This window comes from Ranitomeya variabilis, chromosome 2 (assembly GCF_051348905.1).
Source record: "Ranitomeya variabilis isolate aRanVar5 chromosome 2, aRanVar5.hap1, whole genome shotgun sequence".
Taxonomy (NCBI): Eukaryota; Metazoa; Chordata; class Amphibia; order Anura; family Dendrobatidae; genus Ranitomeya; species Ranitomeya variabilis.
Window position 1 is genome coordinate 474695884 of NC_135233.1, and position 22313 is coordinate 474718196.

Genomic DNA, 22313 nt, shown 5'->3' on the forward strand with positions numbered 1-22313 from the left:
GGGAGTAAAGGAAAGTTCAGTGTCGAATATGACCCCAAGACAGCGGGCATGCTGCTTGGGAGTTATAGTTGAACACTCCAGGGTTATTTCGATGTTAGGTAGAGTGAGGTTAGTGAGGGGAAAAACACAAGAAGTTCCTTTTTGGAGAGAGTTAGTTTCAGATAGAGGGAGGACATGATGTTAGAGACAGCGGACAGACAATTCTTGGAATTTTAAATTAGGGTAGGGGTGAGGTCAGGGGAAGAAGTGTATAGTTGGGTGTCATCAACCCAGAGATCATACTGGAACCCAAATCTGCTGATTGTTTTTCCAATAGGGGCAGTGCATAGAGAGTAGAGGAGGGGGCCTAGGACTGAGCCCTGCGGAACCCTGATAGTAAGGGGATGAGGAGAGGAAGAGGAGCCGGCAAGATACAGTGAAGGAGCGGTCAGAGAGGTAAGAGGAGAACCAGGAGAGGGCTGTGTCCTTGAGGTCTATAGAGAGGAGCATAGTGAGGAGGAGCTGGTGATCCACAGTGTCACATGCGGCAGAGAGATCCAAGAGAATCAGCAGGGAGCAATGACCTATGCATCCCATTATTTTATTTGGCTTTGAAGCAGCTGCTTGACACTGGCCACTAAGTGTGAGTTTGTCATCCACCAATACACCCAGGTCATTTTCATTGATGGTTTTGCCCAGTGTTTTACAATTAAGCACATAATTATACATCTTATTTCTTCTACCCAAGTGCATGACCTTTCATTTATCCCCATTAAATACGTGGTACTTAAATACGTGGCACTTAAATACGTGGCACTTAAATACGTGGCACTTAAATACGTGGCACGTGGCACTTAAATACGTGGCACTTAAATACGTGGCACGTGGCACTTAAATACGTGGCACGTGGCACTTAAATATGTGGTACTTAAATACGTGGCACTTAAATACGTGGCACGTGGCACTTTAATATGTGGCACGTGGCACTTAAATACGTGGCACGTGGCATACGTGGCACTGAAGTACGTGATACGTGGCACTTAAATACGTGGCAATATGACTGTCAGAAAATGTTCATTAAACGGTTAGGGGTGAGGTTAGGGGTAGATTAGGGTTAGGGTTTGGATCCCTTTATCACCTTGATGGTGGTGGGTGGCTTTTCAGTGTGTTTTCTGTTTTTTTTCTATAAAAACGCATGCGTTTTTAGCGCAAACAAACGCATGTGCTTAAAAACGCATGCGTTTACATAGACAGCAATGCATTTTTTTGCCGCGAAAAAACGCATGCGTTTTTTCGCGGCAAAAAAACGCGCAAGAAAATACTGCAGGTAGCATTTTTGAAAATGAACGCATGCAGACAAAAAACGCATGCGTTTGAAAACGCGACCAAACGCATGTGCAAAAAAACGCATGCGTTTTCAATGTTAAATATAGGGGGAAAAAACGCATGCGTTTTTTGTGCAAAAAACGCTGCAGACAAAAACGCAAGTGTGAAACCAGCCTTACTCATATTATATCCTTCATACCCACTTCTTGATTTGGTGTGTTTTTTCATGCACTCATGGCTGGCTATTGTTTGTCTTTTCCAAATACCTTTTAATAATCATATATTTTAAAGAAATCGGTTAAAATTACTTTAACCTTTCTACTCCGCATTCTACTGTTTCAACACATTGCTTAGAGTTGGTTCTTTTTTCTGGGATCTATTGCACTCATTCTGTGCAATTAATCTGCATTTTGAATATGCAACTGGGCTTTTTATTTCCCAAAGCATAATGCTGCCTCCACCATGCCTCGTTGTGGGTGTTGTGTTCTTTTGGCAATACGCAGTGTTGGCTTTGAGCCGAACAGCCTTTTTGGCTAAAAAGTTCAAAATTCATCTCATCAGATCAGAACACAGTGCTTTAGGAAAAACAGCCACTCTGCCATTTAGGCCAGTCATATTAAGAATAACTACATTGTCACATGTCGTAGTTGTCAGAAACTTTTGCAACTCCTTTAACACCTTCCCGCAGAAGCCTGTTTTGACCTTCCACACCAGGTCAAATGTATCAATTCTGACCAGGGTAACTTTATGTGGTAACAACACTGGCATATTTCAACATTTTTCAGTGATTCAGATAGTTTTTTTGTGACACATTGTACTTCATGATGGTCGTGAAGTTAAAAAATTCACAATTTTAACTTTGAATTCTTCAGCCTTCAAAACCAATAGTCAGACTGCACAAAATAAAAAGCTTCCACATGGCTCACCGCCGGAACCCACCTCAAAGCGGGGGTTCTGCCAGCTGACGTACTATTCAGTCAGCTGGCAGAAAGGGGTTAAATATCTCAAGGTTCTTAGTAATACCATTTTTGATAAAAAAAATAGCATAAAAGCCATCTAATCGTCGAGAAGGTGCCCTGATCTGGACAGGACCTACACTGTCTAATAGTAAAAACCTTACCATGTGTCAGAGTGTGAATAAGGGCAGACAAGAGGATTGGGTCCAAATCTATCTATATTAGACAGTGAAGGACCGTCCCGATCAGAGCTACCTTGTCGTGGTGGGATGGCTTTTATGCTACTTTTGATCAAAAACAGTATTACTAAGAACCCCGAGTTATTTAAATGCACTTTTGCTTTTTACTTAGTTACAGCAGGGTTTTTGCTCCTTTTGTTTCTTGTAGGTTTTGTATGCTTTATGGCCAATGTGAACATGTGTTTATGTGCAGCATGTATACTAACTTAACCCCTTAACGACAAATGATGGTTTAATTGGTCATTGGACGCCTCCCCCTGTTTGGTGCAGGCTCGGGCAGTTGAACAGCTGACATGTGCCCGAAACAGCTGCGTGTGGAATCGCGATCCACCCGTGGCCATTAACCCATGAAATGCCGCTGACAGCGGCATTTAACATGCATTTTCGGCAATCGTGCCGGAAATCCACCCACCGGCGACCCGCGTCACATGATCGCGGGTCAAAGGTGGGTTGGCATGACAACTAGAGGTCTCCTGGAGACCTCTATGGTTGTCACTGCCGGCTTGAAGTGAGTGCCGCCTGGTGGTCGGCGCTCATAGCAAGTGAATAATTCAGCTACATATAGGTGATCTGATTATCCCAACAACAAAGAAAAATTGTTCCAGCTTCTTCATAAAATTTGATACTTTAATCCAACATATTAAAATAGAAAAGGACACACTCCTGGGACAATGCCATAGCACATGTGAGGAGAGCTACGCGTTTCGACCTTGCGGTCTTTGTCACAGCTGATCTATCAGGTAGCCCCTCTGATATAAGAAGGACTACTACACCAATGGAAAGGTGAGAAAAAGTCACCTGACCCGAAGGTTCTATGCAATATAAAATATTATTAAATTGCTATGTGTATACAATCTAAAAAATTCCATAAAATACAAAGAATCCATAAACAGACAGAAATAAACGAAAAAACAAAACAAAAAAAAAACCATAAAAATATATATGAATATATACATCAAAGTACTGCTGTTATCCATGTCAATAGTTGTTATATACACCAAAATCCTGCTATTATCTATGTTAATAGTGAAACATGAGTTCACTTTTTTTTATTAAGACCAAACGGAAATCTTGTGCCTAAATTGAAAATCCAAAAGGCTTCCCGTGTGAGCAGATCCCTATGCATATCACCTCCTCGTGGAGATTTTTTTATTTTTTTTAATGCCTGTTACTCTCAGGGAGTCCGTATTGCGTGAGTGTGCTTCGATGAAGTGTCTGGCTACAGAGGAGATGGTACGACTGTTCTTAGTTGTGCATTTAATATCGTACAAATGTTCTGATATTCTGTTTTTTAGTTTTCTTATTGTGCAGCCAATATATGATTTCTCACATGAGATACAATCTATTTTGTATACTATGAAGCGTGTATTGCAATTAATGAAAGTTTGAATTTTATATTTGTTTTCCATGTCGCTCGTACCAAAAAATTTTGTGATATTTAAATGGTCACACGTGGTGCAGTTGGTAACATTGCATTTATAGCACCCTATGCAACTCAACCAGGTGCTATTTAGTTGTTGAGAGGAAAAACAATTAGGGGATAATATATTGCCTAGCGTGGGTGCCCTTCTGGCTATAATATTGCAACCATTATTTAGTAACACAGCAAGAATAGGATCTTCAAATAAGATTGGAATAGCTCGATTAATGATAGTTTTGATTTCATTAAATTGCGGACTAAATTGTAAACAAACATATGGTTTATTAGAATTTTTTTTGATATTTTTATTTTTGTTTTTATTGTTGTTCTTGCTGTTTGACTCTGCATAAATGAGATCTGATTGATTTTTCAAATTGACCACATTTGTCGCTCTATTAAGCATCCACTTAGGGTAACCCCGCTTAGTAAATTTTTTCCGTGATTGAGATAGATCTTCATCTAAGTCCTTGTTATTATTGCAATTCCGCTTCAGTCTGGTGAATTCACCCACGGGGATGGCTTTGATTGTATGTCTGGGGTGGCTGCTTTTTGCATGGAGAACCGTGTTGCCTTTTGTTGGTTTTATGAATGTGCGTGTGGACACTAATTCATTCGGAGTACCTGTCAATTCTAGATCCAAAAAAGAAATTTTGGATACCGCATGTACAAAAGTGAATTTTATATTACAATTATTATTGTTAATATAGCTTATGAATTCCTGTATGGCAGATACATCGCCCCTCCATATAATCAACGTATCGTCGATGTATCTGCCATACCAGTGAATAAATGAGGAAAATGGATTGGATGATGAAAACAAATATAAATATTCCCAATGGGCCATCACTAAATTTGCCAAAGATGGTGAAAATTTTGCGCCCATAGACACACCTGTGCACTGCAAATAATAATCCCCATCAAAAGAAAAAAAATTGTGCGTTAATAGAAAAAAAGTGACCTGTAAAATAAAATTGGTCAAATCCTCTGAGTAGGTACTGTACTTCCTTAGATGAAATTGCAGTGCTGTCATGGCTACATCATGCGGAATGCATGTATATAATGATATTACATCGCAGCTTAACCATGTAAAGTCTGATTTCCATTGTTTTTGTGTTATAATACCCAGAACCTCTTTGGTATCCTTAATATGCCCTGGGGTTCTTACAACTAATGGTTGGAGCAGAGAATCCAGCCATTGACCTAAAAATTCATTTAGTGATCCTATACTAAAAATTTACTAAGCGGGGTTACCCTAAGTGGATGCTTAATAGAGCGACAAATGTGGTCAATTTGAAAAATCAATCAGATCTCATTTATGCAGAGTCAAACAGCAAGAACAACAATAAAAATAAAAATATCAAAAAAATTTCATAGGGCTCTGCTCACACGGGAAGCCTTTTGGATTTTTAATTTAGGCACAAGATTTCCGTTTGGTCTTAATAAAAAAAGTGAACTCATGTTTCACTATTAACATAGATAATAGCAGGATTTTGGTGTATATAACAACTATTGACATGGATAACAGCAGTACTTTGATGTATATATTCATATATATTTTTATGTTTTTTTTTGTTTTTTTTCGTTTATTTCTGTCTGTTTATGGATTCTTTGTATTTTATGGAATTTTTTCGATTGTATACACAGCAATTTAATAATATTTTATATTGCATAGAACCTTCGGGTCAGGTGACTTTTTCTCACCTTTCCATTGGTGTAGTAGTCCTTCTTATATCAGAGGGGCTACCTAAAAGATCAGCTGTGACAAAGACCGCAAGGTCGAAACGCGTAGCTCTCTTCACATGTCCTATGGCATTTTAATATGTTGGATTAAAGTATCAAACTTTATGAAGAAGCTGGAACAATTTTTCTTTGTTGTTGGGATTCTACTACGTCGTGTCAGGACGAAGTTCCGTGCCTCTTGCATCTATCGGTGAGCTGGCTTTTTTTCTCTTTTTTGTTTGATCTGATTATCACCTGTATGTAGCAGAGCCGATAGAGTTATGGCAGTAAAAAAAAAGTTTTTAAATATATAACAAAAATATATATAAAAAGTTCAAATCACGCCCCTTTCACCCCATACAAAATAAAATTAAAAAAAATAAAAAAAAAAGTCAAACATACACATGTGTAAACTCTCACCCAACCCAAGATCACAAAAATAGAGACGTTACGGACATTGGAAAAAGGCACAATTTTTTTTTTCTTTTTTATAAGAAAGTTTGGAATTTTTTTTTCACCACTTAGACACCAAACATATCTAGGTTCTTTTTTTTTTATCTATAAACTCGCAGTAACCTGGGAAAATCATAATGGCAGGTCAGTTTTAGCATTTAGTGAACATGGTAATAAAGCCAAACAAAACAAGTGTGGGATTGCATTTTTTTTTTTTGCAATTTCACAGCATTTGGAATTTTTTTCCCGTTTTCCAGGACAGAATATGTTAAAACCAATGGTGTCTTTCAAAAGTACAACTCGTCCCACAAAAAATAAGCCCTCACATGGCCATATTGATGGAAAAATAAAAAAGTTATGGCTCTAGGAAGAAGGGCAGTGAAAAACGAAAACGCAAAACCAAAAATACCTCTGGTCACGAAAGGGTTAATCCAAGCTCAATTTTTGTGTTTTATTTCATTACACCTGCAGATGTGTACCAAACGACACGTGAAAAACCACACGTCTTCTCAAATAAATGTCACATGAAATCCCAGGTGCTGAGCCGGAAGCCTCCGTGATCTCTAAACTGCCTGGAGCAACTGACTACACTGTGTATCTAATAAATATACACACACTAATGTATCTACTGCTTATTTCCACAGCTCCAGTATATCTAGTGGTTTTATAATTAAAAGCAATCTTTAATTATAAAAATGGTATTTGCTGAATATATCACCAGTAAAAAGGAACAGATCAGTATAGGTGCATAGGTATGGATAGGTAGTGTCAAAAAGTACTCTTTAAAACAAGCAATTCTGCAGTTTATTAAAACTTATTATTAGTTATTGGAAAGCAGAAGTGGTCGGTCTCCTAGGCAACGAGCTGTAAACAAAAAAAGTGTTCATCTCTCAATGGGTAAAAATAGGATTGACAATACATTGCAAACATGCTCGTTTTTACAAGCAGCACCCGACACCCACCGATGAAGGTGGGCATAACCTTTTAACAAGGCTGCATATAAAATTAGAAAACTAAGTTAATTAAATTACTTATTAAATATTATGGAATACAGCAGACTTATAATAAAGGCAGCAAAACGGTCATCCTCTGAAGAATAGAAATCTATGCACAAAATGGCATTATTCAATAACCGACTTTAATGCAAATCTTCAGCATAATATATACAATAAATAAAAAAACTAATACACAAGTTTAGCTTATCTTCTTACAGCAATTCAAAACAATTTGGAAGGTATTATATAATACAATTTACACACGGAATCATAAATTGGGGTATTAAGTGGAACAAAGTACAACAGGAATATACATCTTTGCTAAGACCTTGAGATATCAAAAGGGTTAATGAGGTTAGACGGTTATTCGGCATGTTCGTTTGGAGACAATGGACCTTAGAGCTCCCAATGCATGATACCAGTCTACTGAACAATCTCTCCTTACTCGTCTGTACACACAGGTTCTCGACTTTGGCGGACTAACATTAGTCTATTGTGTATGGGGGGGGAGACTTTAGATACAGGAAAAAAAAAAAAATTAGGGCAATGCCAACTTGACGGCTTATCTCCGGTAGAACAAAAGGATCGGTTGAACAAAAGGATCGGTTGAACAAAAGGATCGGTTGAACAAAAGGATCGGTTGAACAAAAGGATCGGTTGAACAAAAGGATCGGTTGAACAAAAGGATCGGTTGAACAAAATCAAAGACGTTGGATCCTTCTTTTCCGAGACTTCATCTACTGGGGGGAGGAGAGTAGGGAGGTCCCAATACTCAGACTATTGGCAGGTTTGATCAAGGTTAGTTTAATATTCACGAGAACCCTTTAAAAGAAACCACACTGCTCCCGAGCCACTGCATGACCGATCCGAGAGCACCTGCGGTTTCAAAGGGTTGTTCTATATGCTCCATTCTTGCCATTAATCCAGACAGATCTATCAATCTAAACTTCCATTCCAGATGAGCATGGCCCGTAAGGGATACCTTGATAATACATAAAATGTAGATTCACATTCATCTGCGTTCCAAATGGAAAAAAAATAAATTAAAATTTTAAATCGACATTGTGCTTAATACTGGTTAATGGGACACATCCATGAAACATGGACCTTGCTCAGACTGCCGGGTCTTCTCATCTGAACTAATTAGCTCATATGAGGCAGTAGGAGATCTGGCAGAGAATCGAGCATAGTCCGTGAAACTGGCCTTACAGAGCAAGATGGTGGCCTAAAGCCAGCTCCATAAAGCTATGGATAGAATCCAGGGAAAGAATACAGAGCTTGAAAGAAGCCGTCTCATGAGAGAGCACCGCTTTTAAAGTGCCATCGAGTCAATTATCTGTTTACCTGGGTCCCACTCCAAAACCTCCTGGCAAACAGCTGAACTGACTTCCAGAATGTTTTACTCTCAGAACACCTTCCTCCATACGATTTAACTTGGCAGAATTAAAAGTTTACTTAACCTAATTATGGAACATAGAAGCCTTCAATACGACTTGGAATGAGTTCAAATAAAGAATAGGTTTATGGGGCATTGTGGTTATTGAAGGGAATCTGCCAGCAGGGCTTTGCCATGCAATCTGAGAGCAAATTATATAGGGACAGAGACCCCGATTCCAGGGATGTGTCACTTACTGGGCTGCTTGGTGCGGATGCTGAGCCCAGTATAACCCCGCCCACATTCCGGATTGGCAGCTTCTTGTGTCCACTGTGCATTTGCAGCAAGCTGCCAATCACTGATGGGGCGGGGTTACACAAACTAGCTGGACTAACTGGCACATGACACCTAGTCCTGCAGTGTTAATCTCCTGCTGATAAAATACGGATTATATTGAAACTACAGCACACACTCTTCGGGTACCGTCACACAGTGCAATTTTGATCGCTACGACGGCACGATTCGTGACGTTCTAGCGATATCGTTACGATCTCGCTGTGTCTGACACGCTACTGCGATCAGGGACCCTGCTGAGAATCGTACGTCGTAGCAGATCGTTTGAAACTTTCTTTCGTCGCTGGATCTCCCGCTGTCATCGCTGGATCGTTGTGTGTGACAGCGATCCAGCGATGTGTTCGCTGGTAACCAGGGTAAACATCGGGTTACTAAGCGCAGGGCCGCGCTTAGTAACCCGATGTTTACCGTGGTTACCAGCGTAAAAGTAAACAAAAAAAAACCGTACATACTCACCATCTGATGTCCGTCAGGTCCCTTGCCGTCTGCTTCCTGCTCTGACTGCCGGCCGGAAAGTGAGAACAGATTACAGCGGTGACGTCACCGCTGCACTCTGCTCTCACTGTACGGCCGGATCTCAGTCATAGCAGGAAGCGGACGGCAAGGGACCTGACGGACATCAGATGGTGAGTATGTACGGTTTGTTTTTTTTTACTTTTACGCTGGTAACCACGGTAAACATCGGGTTACTAAGCGCGGCCCTGCGCTTAGTAACCCGATGTTTACCCTGGTTACCCGGGGACTCCAGCGCCATGATTGCAACGTGTGACCGCAGTCTACGACGCTGGAGCGATAATCATACGACGCTGCGACGTCACGAATCGTGCCGTCGTAGCGATCAAAATTGCACTGTGTGACGGTACCCTAAGTAACACATTTTTGGAGTCAGAATCTTTGTCCCTACATTGTGCTAATCTCAGATTAAATAGATACACGATCTCAAAAACCACTAGTACCATAGTAAACTTTTGGGATCACCCCTTCAAGCTACTACACAGACTATAAGGGTGATGCTTCCGAATAACTCATTAAAACACAGCTTTGAAGCACATAGCCACACCAGGTAATAATAAAATAAATATCTTTATTTGTAATTCTTATAAAAATACACAGGCACAGTGCCAAGTCACATATTGACTAACAGTAATTTGTAGCATAACCAGAGTATAAGAAATGAGAAGAAATGGATGCACCCACTAAATGTGCTGCACCATGGAGGCAGTATGGGTCTCTAATTAGGGGATATCATGGAGACACAGGTACTAAGTAGTTGCTAAAGTGCTTAGTGCATAAAGTGCCCATAAATCAGGCTATCACATAGCAGAGTCAATATACCAATGTCCCATCACAAACGGTAAAATACCCATCAGAGTTCCTTACCCATACTGAGGTCCACGAGCACGCACCCGCGCCCCTACGCGCGTTTCGCCCACGGCTTCCGGAAGCCGTGGGCGAAACGCGCGTAGGGGCGCGGGTGCGTGCTCGTGGACCTCAGTATGGGTAAGGAACTCTGATGGGTATTTTACCGTTTGTGATGGGACATTGGTATATTGACTCTGCTATGTGATAGCCTGATTTATGGGCACTTTATGCACTAAGCACTTTAGCAACTACTTAGTACCTGTGTCTCCATGATATCCCCTAATTAGAGACCCATACTGCCTCCATGGTGCAGCACATTTAGTGGGTGCATCCATTTCTTCTCATTTCTTATACTCTGGTTATGCTACAAATTACTGTTAGTCAATATGTGACTTGGCACTGTGCCTGTGTATTTTTATAAGAATTACAAATAAAGATATTTATTTTATTATTACCTGGTGTGGCTATGTGCTTCAAAGCTGTGTTTTAATGAAATAATCTCAGATTAAATAGCAAATTCTGCTGAGAGATCCCTTTTAAACAAAAAAGCATTATTATTTATAATAGGATACACAGTTTCAACTGTTTGATGTAGTCAGGGGCGGACATATTGCTGTAACCTGTGAAGTCTCACATGGGTCTAAAATTCAAGTGGGGCACATTTACACTTCCAAAGCAGGTATAATTGTGCATTATGATTAGTTATTGGATTGGAAAAAGCCCATATATTTTTCTAACACAGGGGCCGTCTTCTGTCTGTCTGCCAGTGGGTACCTTTGTCATGAAGGATCAAAATAGCAGTGCAAAACGGTCCTCTAGGGTCCTCAATATGCACAGGAAATTCAGGAATTCAAAGTCAATATTTGATGGACTGCACTCAGATGACATCTGAGTGCAGTCAGATTTTCACAGACTGACAGAATGGAAAAGATGGAGATATTTGTTTTCCCCATCTTCTCATCTGATAAAATCGGATCACACTTATGATTAACATAATGGGACCTTAGGTTAGAGGGGCCCAATCAGCATTAATTTTCCACTTTAATTTAATTTTAGCAACAGAGAAAATGAATTTGAGAAACAAAATTCCAAATCCAGAAGTAAAAAACACATCAAACCTGTTTGGATTAGGACCTTTCCTATGCACCTAATTCCCATTAAAACAAATTTAAAAAAATAAATAAAAAAATAAGTTTTCTATAAATAATCTTGATCCTGTTTATGATCTGCGGATTAGTCCACACTGTTACCATTCAGATGGGAACAGATCAGGTGTCGGGTGTGTGACGTACAAACTTCAGATTCTTAGCGACAGTCTCAGTAAAGAATAAACTCATTTACCTTCTCAAAGGGAAACTTCCTCAGTAAAGTCTTTGTCAAGGCACAAAAGTAGATTTCTCAGTGACAGACAAAAACACAGGTAGAAACCGGTTGTCTGTTGTAAATGACTCAACATCTGACTCAAGGTCAAGGTGCCTGGATAACCATTGTTCTGAAAGTTTGCAGACGATTTCCAACACCACAACCATGACAAAAGATCTCCTGTTCTAGCATGACAGCACAAGGGGGGAGGGGATAAATAAATAATTGGGTTACAAGAGTATTTGGAAAATCAGATACCAGAACTTGCCATAAACAAGAGCAACTTTTTTTCTAAACACAATGTGGTTCTTGTAATCTTGTGCAATCCCTTTAAACATCCTCCTTTCTTTCATTCCTTTTCTATAGAACAAATTCTGTACGGGTCCAAGATCACTTCCTTTAATCCCTCTTTCTGCCACAGAAGTAATTCCTTAGCAATCATTAGTAAAAATGTACTATCGATAAAATTATAATCAACACAAAATAAGCGATTTTTTTTTAACCCATTACTTGCCAAATTAAAATTTTTACAAGTACGGATTTTTCAGAAAAGGGCATCCCAATATTCAATTAAAAATGACAATGACACGATTTCCTATTTTGAAAACATTCATTTTACAAACACAACGCAAAAAATTGGACCTAATTATAAAGATTATAAAATCTTAAGGTACCTTCACACGAAGCGACGCTGCAGCGATAGCGACAACGATGCCGATCGCTGCAGCGTCGCTGTTTGGTCGCTGGAGAGCTGTCACACAGACCGCTCTCCAGCGACCAACGATGCCGAGGTCCCCGGGTAACCAGGGTAAACATCGGGTTGCTAAGCGCAGGGCCGCGCTTAGTAACCCGATGTTTACCCTGGTTACCAGCGTAAAAGTAAAAAAAAAAAACACTACATACTCACCTGCGCGTCCCCCGGCGTCTGCTTCCTGTACTGTGTGAGCGCCGGCCCTAACAGCAGAGCGGTGACGTCACCGCTGTGCTTTTACTTTCACTTTAGGGCCGGCGATCAGTCAGAGCAGGAAGCGGACGCCGGGGGACGCGCAGGTGAGCATGTACTGTTTGTTTTTTTTACTTTTACGCTGGTAACCAGGGTAAACATCGGGTTACTAAGCGCGGCCCTGCGCTTAGTAACCCGATATTTACCCTGGTTACCAGCGTAAAACATCGCTGGTATCGTTGCTTTTGGTGTCAAACCGGACGATACACGCCGGTCTGACGACCAAATAAAGTTCTGAACTTTATTCAACGACCAGCGATATCACAGCAGGATCCAGATCGCTGCTGCGTGTCAAACACAACGATATCGCTAGCCAGGACGCTGCAACGTCACGGATCGTTGTCGTTCTCGTTGTAAAGTCGTTTCGTGTGAAGGTACCTTTAGTTGCTAGAAGCTAAAGATTAGGCATCCCAAACAAAGACTTTGGTAGATAATGGGTTTTAAATTGGTAATGGTTTTTCCCCATATAACAATTTGTATAAAAAAAGCAAAAAGAAACAAACTGCAATTTTGTTTTTCTTTTTAAGACTATATTCTTTTTGTTTCAGGAAACACATGCACGTTAACCACACTGAACAGACTGACCCCCATCTTTCATATTGAAACATCTAATGTGTGCAAAAAGGTCTTTGTGAAAGGAGCAGGAGCCGCTTTCACATTACCTATTGTGATAGGTGGATCATTGATTTATCAACTGTGATAGAATATATATATATATACATATACACATATATATATATACATACACACACACACTGAAGGCATCAAATCTATGAATTAACACATGTGGAATTATATACTTAACAAAAAAAGTGTGAAACAACTGAAATTATGTCTTATATTCTAGGTTCTTCAAAGTAGCCAACTTTTGCTTTGATGACTGCTTTGCACACTCTTGGCATTCTCTTGATGAGCTTCAAGAGGTAGTCACCGGGAATGGTTTTCACTTCACAGGTGTGCCCTGTCAGGTTTAATAAGTGGGATTTCTTGCCTTATAAATGGGGTTGGGACCATCAGTTGCTTTACACCGCTAGTTATCTGCCATAGAGGATCCTTCTCCATATGCCTATGGACTTGATACCTTAGTGCCGTTCATTTGTTACCTTCACTTACTTGGTCCTCATATATTTCTATACTGCCCTCACGCTTGGGTCAGGAGAGCCACTGGCCAGTCCGTGGCCTGCGCTCTTATCTCGGTCCGCTTTATACAGTTGTCTGACTGCGTCCTTAGGGCTTGTTTCCATTTGCGAGAAACACGTCCATGTCTCGCATGTGGAAACCAAGCTCTGGTGCCGGCACTTGGGAGCAGAGCGTGCGGGGAAGCATAGCAGCACATGGAGCCGCACGCTCCTAATAGGCACATACAGATTGCAGACCCAGGGGTCATTATGGCAGCTGGACGCCCAGTAAACTATCGGCAACCTGCATTCGCAAGGAACCAATGGTCGACAGAGCCTCCTTCCTCTGTCAAACACTTTAAATTCCATGTTCGTTACGGAGTATAGAATTTTAAAGGGTTAAACCGCTGGTATCGGCAGAATCTTTAGTGCCGGCAGTTGCGGAGGGCCGCATGGCTGTGCCTTATAGCCGAACTTCAGCTGCGACCTCATGAGCGCAGAGGACAGTACTAACTAGCTGATCCTGACCGGCACTATCACTCTAACCATGATAGATAAATCATTGGGTGTTAATAGGTGAAACCCTGAAGACTTTAAATGTGTAGGAATGAACAGCAAAAAAAACACATGTATAATATACCTGTTTTTTTTTTTTTTTTTGGGGGGGGGGGGGTTTGTTTTTAAGATTGTGGCCGAATTAAGCCACTATATTGCTAAACAACTGAGTCATAAATCGAGGGAATATTTGCAATGCTTGTCAAAAACTGAACTCCTCGTGTTTTCTCCCTCTACTAACCTACCTTTGCCTGACAGTGCCATCTCCGTGTGCAGTTCCACCATTACTCCAAAGCAACATGCCCGCTGCCTTGGGATCATACTTGATTCCGAGCTTTCATTCACCCCCCACATCCGATCACTGGCTCGCTCTTATCTGCATCTCAAAAACATTTCTAGAATTCGCCCTTTTCTTACTTTCGACTCTGCAAAAACTCTTACTGTTTCACTTATTCATTCTCGTCTGGACTATTGTAACTCTCTACTAATCGGCCTCCCTTTTACCAAACTCTCCCCGCTCCAATCTGTCTTGAATGCTGCAGCCAAGATCATATTTCTCACCAACCGTTACACCGATGCCTCTACCTTGTGCCAGTCATTACACTGGCTACCCATCCACTCCAGAATCCAGTACAAAACTACTACCCTCATCCACAAAGCACTCCATGGCTCAGCACCACCCTACATCTCCTCTCTGGTCTCAGTCTACCACCCTACCCGTGCCCTCCGCTCCGCTAATGACCTCAGGTTAGCATCCTCAATAATCAGAACCTCCCACTCCCGTCTCCAAGACTTTACTCGTGCTGCGCCGATTCTTTGGAATGCACTACCCAGGTTAATACGATTAATCCCCACAGTTTTAAACGTGCCCTAAAAACTCATTTGTTCAGATTGGCCTGCCGCCTCAACGCATTAACCTAACTATCCCTGTGTGGCACATTAAAAAAAAAAACTTAAACCATAATCAGGTTCCTCACATCATGTTCTCATACACTTCATGCAGTTAATAGCCCTTTGTGTCTGTACTGCTACATACTTAGGCTGTCAACTGGTTCATGCAGCGTTACATGAACACCCGAGCCTTACACTATGGCTGGTCCAAATAACTAAAGCAATTGTTACCATCCACCTCTCGTGTCTCCCCTTTTCCTCATAGTTTGTAAGCTTGCGAGCAGGGCCCTCATTCCTCCTGGTATCTATTTTGAACTGTGATTTCTGTTATGCTGTAATGTCTATTTTCTGTACAAGTCCCCTCTATAAGTTGTAAAGCGCTGCGGAATATGTTGGCGCTACATAAATAAAATTATTTGATAGATCGCTCTGGCATGATATGAATGGAGCCCTAGTGAGCATACCTGAACACTATGTAATGTAGGCTAAAATGTTATGGACTTTAACTCAATCAAACCAGCTCCACTAGCTTAAAAATAGAACTGAAATAGAAAAAAGGAAATACCATACATTCATCATAAGTTATTTTTATGATATAAGGTATTTAGCCTATTTTCCGAGCAACAACTAAGATAACAGATACTTGAGAATAATGAAGACTTAAAATTACAACTTTAAGTCACTTTGCAAATTATCCAAAAGTTTCAAGAGTCATCTAAAAGGTCTTTTTAAGCAATATCAATGTAATAGATATTATTTATGGAGTACGTGAATAGACATATCAAAGAAAGTAAAATTCTTTAGTTTGGGGCAAATCAGTGACATGACCAGTTTATAAATATACCCTAAAGGGCAATTGTATTAAGAACCAAAGAACTGAAAAAAAAAAAAAAAAAAACATTCTATGCTGGACCAGGTTACTCATCCAAAAGAACCATTTTTACGTGGAAATAATGATGCTAATATTAGTACTCAAGAGAACTACCGGTAGATCCACTGACCTGCCGAACAACAGTCACGTCATTAACCCTTTTGTTGGAATTAATACTACCTGTGGCATCCACTCCGCTCATCCAGAAGACAAATACATTCCTGGATGTGGAAATCAAATACCCAGGTTAATCATGTTTGAGTCTTTACAGACAATTCTTCACAGAAGGCTTGATGTCTTCTAATCTCTTCGAATACTTATCCACCTGGTATCTGGAACGTGGCTGGAGGAGCAGAATAGGGGGAACATGTTCAGGTCAGGCAGTGACCTGCGACCCTAGTACAGGAGAAATAGAGATTTAAAAATGATATTTCATCAAATAAAATAAAAAAAATTATGTAACCATCACTAAAATGTTAACATTTCCATCTTCAGGATGGGGGCTACATCAAAGATTGGGGACCTCGAAGCAAACATGAACAGGGGCCCCATTTTGTTGGCAGGTTCTAGAACACAGGAGGGTCTTCACCCACTTTTAATGGCCCTTTGGTAAATTTCCTACATTTGTTTGCTTAAATAATAAACAAAAAAAAAGAAAATGCAGCTTCTCCAGCTTGCCAGCAAGTATTGAGCCTACATCTTTCCAAGGACCAAAAGGTCAGTGGGCTGCATTTATGCCGGTGGCATTGCTTACTCCAAATATTAGGGGCCCAGGGCAGTTTGCTCGCTGCCCCATATCTTCAGCGAAGACCACTTCGAATTATATCAACATACCAATACAGATTGATTAAATACTTCTTATGGGGGGAGGGGGGTGTATTTTTAATTTGGAGACATTATTACTGGTGTAGTTGGGGGTTACCGAGGGTCGTTGTTTACAGGAGCGGGCTTTTTTTTGGGGGGGGGGGCAATATTACTGCATGGAGAGACTTGGATGGGGGGTAATGTAGGAGGCTTTTTTAATAGAATAGGGCACTTTGGAATGGTGGTGGTGGTGGGATTTGAGAATCTGCCTCCAAACCTTGTTTTAAATAAATGGAGACGTTACCAATGTAAGACATGTAGATCAGGGGATTAGAGAACAGTTATTACATGTGTAACACTGGTACAGTCCCATTAAAATAAGCTCTGGAGGCAGACTCCGGAAGATCCATGTCCGGCCCATAGATCTTAACAGCTCATTTACACATTAAGGAACATGTGGATTTCTCTGGAATAAGACATCAGATCACAGATGATATTTTACCATTTTATTTAGTTTCCTATTACCTACATGCCCACATAGACGGCTTAGTAGGACTGATCCTACTGGCAGATTTCCATTAAAAGAAACCAGTCAGCTTGGAAATGCAGTGCAATCTGGCAGCAGCATGTAATAAAGCAGGAGGAGCTTTATAGGACAGCTTTATAGTTTTGTGGGAAAATAAATCAGTATAAATTGCATTTCAAGCAATGAAAGCCCTGCCTTTTTTTTTTTTTTGGCACAAGTCGAATTAGTGGCCCTAATCAATGATTGACAGTTTTCCCTTTGTACGGCTTCATGCAGAGATATGGCTATGGGTCACTCATTGAGTTTAACGGGACCTTTGTGCACGGAAACAGCAGTGATATTATGAACTAAAATATAATTTATTCTGTCTTTTCCCACAAAACTGTGCTGTGTATCAATGTGTTCAGCTCCTCAAGCTATATAAAGTGCTGCCTGCAGAATACATTGCATTTCCAATGGCTTTAAGTGGGAGGGAAGGGCTGATCTTTTAAAGACCCTAGCAACATCCTGCTCTATAGTATTTTTTCCCTTAGTTTTATGGCTGCATTCAATTTGATGAAAGGTCTCTCCCTACAAAGACTATTTCCAGTAAATGGCTGCCTCGTGTGGCAAAACATTACATAAGACTATACATTTTATTCAAAAGCACTCCCATTAAAGAGAATCTGTGTCACTTGCCGAAGTTCTTGCTGTTTACTGTGAAGGATTTATCACTAAGATTAACATTGCTGGACTACACTAGTCCAGCAAATCCCCCTCCTGTGATAAGTACCTCACTGTCTATGGGCTTTGTACATGAAAGCCTGGTGTGGGTGGGGGCAGCTTTCTTAGCTCAGCTTCATTCTAAATCTAAAAGTTCTGACTGGGTCATAACTGCTGCACCCAATAAACTAATGTGATACATAGTTGGATTCTTTGCCTACATCGTGTTGCAAAAACCTGCTGACAGATTCCCTTTAACATTGACACGGTGTAGCATAGCTTGGAAGGACAAGGTTAAATGGCAGATCTGTAGTGTTTGATTAGAAGCATCTGCATAGTTTCTCTAAGAAGCAGGGAGTAGGTTCATTGAGGTACCAGCCAAGATGCGAGCTGTAGCTGAGAATGGATGTGAATGGAGTGACTGAGTTAGTCAGTCTACTGGATGCAGCAGAGGCAGATCATGGGCACCAGACTAGATGTGTCTTAGAGCTGAAGAGAGGCCAGAATCCGTCTCTGAGAAGAGTCTGAACAGGCCATGTGCAGAAAACCGCAAGTATCAGTGGTTGCTATGGACAATAACCGTTTTGTTTGGCAGAGCAGGGACTAGCTCAGCCATGTTCGAGTAGCCAGGGTCTGTTCGGTTTAGTTGCCTGGACAAGGCTATGTTTTTTTTTTTACAAAACTGCATTGCCCATTTGAATAAAACCTAAGACCTAATGCCTACCAGAGTGCAAATTCCTAAAATTTTTGGATGAAAGGAGAGTGTGAAGTCCCAGATAATAAGTACATGCGATTGTGGTGTAAGGATTGGCTGTCCTGGATAAAGGCAGCACCAGAGTTGCTGATGCGGTCTGAAAGCATGGAGGATCTGTCCTTCCAGAAGGTGACATTGCTGTGTTATCATGGCATCGCTGGTGCTGCTCAGGGGAAGCACAGAGATGCAAGTCATTTGTTTACGTGGAGTTGTGCCGAGAAGAACTGGGGACTACAATGTCAGGAGCATGTGGACTGCAGCATTGGCTGATCTGCCTCCTACTTCGCCTACCTTGTCTGCAGTGCTGTTTCTCATCTTCATGAGGGACATCAGGAGTGCCAGGTGAGTGACCGTGGAATTGTGCCCAAGAGATGGGACTTCAGGATTTTGGTGACCCTGTAAAAGGTCATACTTCTGTATGTGTTAGTCCCTGGGGTGGGAGTAAGGTGCATCAATGGCGACACCAAGAACTATCCCATGGCCCATGTCGACATATGCACAGACTGTGTCCTGTGTCCCGTGAAGTGAGAGTGGTCAAAGACTTGCTGCATGCTATGGAATTTGTGCGCTCAAGTGGTAGCGCCTAGTAGTTCGGTGTGCAGCCAAGGGTCAGCTGGGTGACAAGGTCACATGATGTGCAATGATGTATACGTGATGTACATATGATATGTGGTGATGCACACATGCTGTTAAGGGTGAACATCCTCTCGCTGTACTGAGCTCATAGTAGTGTCAGTGCAGTGTATAGGACTGTGTGCAGTGGGTTTGCAGCATTATAATGGGTCATAAAACAAAAGTCAAAATAAGCAGGATACAATACCAAGACAGAGAGGCTGAGGCCTCGCTCCCAAAATGAGTGCATAAATGCAAAAATATATATCAGCTGGTGAATTACTCCTGAAGATATATAGCAATACAAAAAAAGTGGAGTACAATAACCACCAAGAGGATAATAAAATCCAATCATTTATTGAAACACAAATTACATACACATAATACTAGCCAAATAATTTGGCACCAACAGAGGGGGAAAGGTGCGTTGACATGCTGATACAGCAGGGAAGAAACCAGGGACAATAAGTAGCCTGGGGAAGTGAGATATCAATTCATGCAAGCATGATTATAAGAATCTAAGAATAATAATGAGTACACAAAAAGCAGGTGAAAAATCAAATGCAACCCACATGAGGACCACTATACTCATAAGTACCCCTCAGTTATTGCTGTTCACCCATTGTAACTGGCATTGACCGCAGATCTCCTTGCTGGCCCCTTTGACGCTTCTTCAAGGGAAATGTCTTGTGCCGTAACCCAGGGGTTTAAATAGATCAGCCCCTAAATGCCAGTGCATGTGGCGCACGAGTCCCGGACGTCATACACCAGAAAAGGCCTTTTCCCATGACTGTCAGAGCGATGTGCGCATCAGTGACGTCAGTGAACATGCGCACATGTTCGTTCAGTTATTAAAGCAAAGTTGGCAATGGGTGAGCAGTAATAACTGAGCGGTACTTATGAGTGTGGTGGTGACTCCAAGGAACAGATCGTGAGACTCTGCTGAACAAGCGGGCGAGGTTATGGTGGAATAGGGCATCCTTGGGGCAGTTCCTGACTCGTGGCCTAATAACCAGAGGGCTACATGTTCACATTTTTCCAGCCTTTTCAGTTGAGTATGAGATTTTTAAAAAGGAATGGGAGGAGACTGCTACTAAATGTTCACGGGGATTTATGGAGTTACTTTTGAAATTGGATGAGACAAAATTGGGAGACCTTGAGAAGGAAATTGATGATATTCAGTTAACTATAAAAGGACAGTCTTACTACAGCTGCTCTGGAGAAATTGAATGAAGATCTAGAAAAAGATCTCACTAAATAGAAACAGGAGATCTGTGCCATTAAATCTAAAAAACTACAGAGGGACAATCTAGAGTTTTTGGAGAAGTCTATAAGTGGAAGAGTAGGACTAATAGGTCACGTTCAACTCCCCACTCACGTTCTGGTTCTATCTCCTACCTTACTTCAGTAGATGAAATGAGTGTTAAGTCCGACCAGACCAGAACTTCAGGGATTGAGAGTGCTAGGACTGAACAACCATTTAGAAATACGAGGGGACGACATACTAATAAGAGGAAACTTACCCCTCCACCTGCTTATGATCGTAAAGCAAAAAATTTGGGTCTGCAAGTAATCTTCCCTTTCTCTCTCTGAAACACAATTAGATCTATTACAGTTGGGATTGAATTTTGTTCCTTGTAACGGCTTTGATTATTTCACAGTCCTAAAGGATTTTGCACCTGTTTTGCCGCAAGCTAATCGTTAGAAAGCTGCATCATCAAGCTGACATTGGTCTGGGTCTGACTAGTCCTATGGAACAACAAGCAGCCGCTGCCCTAGAAGACCGCTTGAGGGATAAACAACCTGATGATTTAGGTACTTTGCCATGCTCGATCTTGCCAAGATCAAGATCATCTACGTTCCCCCCCCCTTTCTGTGTGTCCCCAGGTGGATATTTGTTGCAAACTAGTAAAAAATATGTCTCTGGTTATTTGTAAAATGAATTTGACAGCGACACGAAGACATGCATTGAGAGCGTTACAAACACTCAATTCTGTGCTTATTAAACCAGCAGAGAAGGGGGAATGTAGTGATCTGCCTGATCGATAAATACAAGGGGGGAAGCATTTCGTCAGTTAAGAGAAAAGAAAACATTTCAATTATTGTCTCAGAATCCTACCAAGGTGGGTTTTTGCTGGTGAGCTTGAGTGCATAATTACAAACGCTGATGAGTTGGGTATTGCCCCGAGGAAGGTCATGGATGGTTTGTTACCCAAGCACCCTAGAGTGCCCACCTTTTATCTTTCACATAAGTGCACAAGGACCCTTAGAACCCCACTGGTCGACCTATTGTCTCTGGCATAGGAGGTTTGAGTGATAATGTGTGCAAATACATTGATCATTATCTGAAACCATTGGAGGAAACACTCCCCTGCTATGTCAGAGACACAACTGATGTACTGACCAGGATTGATGGACTCTCCCTCGAGGTGGACATGCTTTTGGTTCCATTAGACATAGCTATGGCCTTCGGGCAGCCCGCTTCTTCCTTGAGACTGGCAACTGGGATGGCCACTTTTCGGATTTTATTTTAGATTTGCAGGAATTTGTTTTGACAATTATTTTGCGTTTAAAGGACAGATTTTATTTACAGTAAAGGCACAGATGATTGGCCTCGGGGAGACCAAAACATCCAACACCGCGGAGACACCATCACGTGTTTCTCAACGCAGTGATCCAGAACACTGCCCCCATCCCTTATGGGAAATATGCAAATGCATGTAGGATAGCTGCGGAGGCACCATCACGTGTTTCTCAACGCAAGCAGTGAATAGCCAGACCTTTCCCCGGAAAGGAACGACCACGGGAAGGGCAGCATCCAGTAAAGGAAAACATCCAATACAGGAAAACCACCTATGCCAAGCATGGTATCTGTTGTGGATTCTGTTTTTGGGCTCCCTCTGGTGGTTACGGCTAGTACTGGGTGACTTTGGTGGG

General features: G+C 41.3%; 2 protein-coding genes across 3 annotated transcripts in view; one reads left to right on the forward strand and one right to left on the reverse strand.

Annotated features, from left to right (window-relative positions):
• The window catches only part of LOC143806831 (uncharacterized), a 197921-nt gene that overhangs the window by 123822 nt on the left and 51786 nt on the right, over positions 1-22313 (forward strand). The window lies entirely within an intron of this gene.
• HRAS (HRas proto-oncogene, GTPase) overlaps positions 14336-22313 on the reverse strand; it is a 97541-nt gene continuing 89563 nt past the window's right edge. The window contains exon 6 of one of the 2 annotated variants that reach the window (XM_077287777.1): positions 14336-16374. The gene's annotated coding sequence lies outside the window, so the exon portion shown is untranslated. The remainder of the gene's footprint in view (positions 16375-22313) is intronic. The other variant, XM_077287778.1, reaches the window with a different exon arrangement.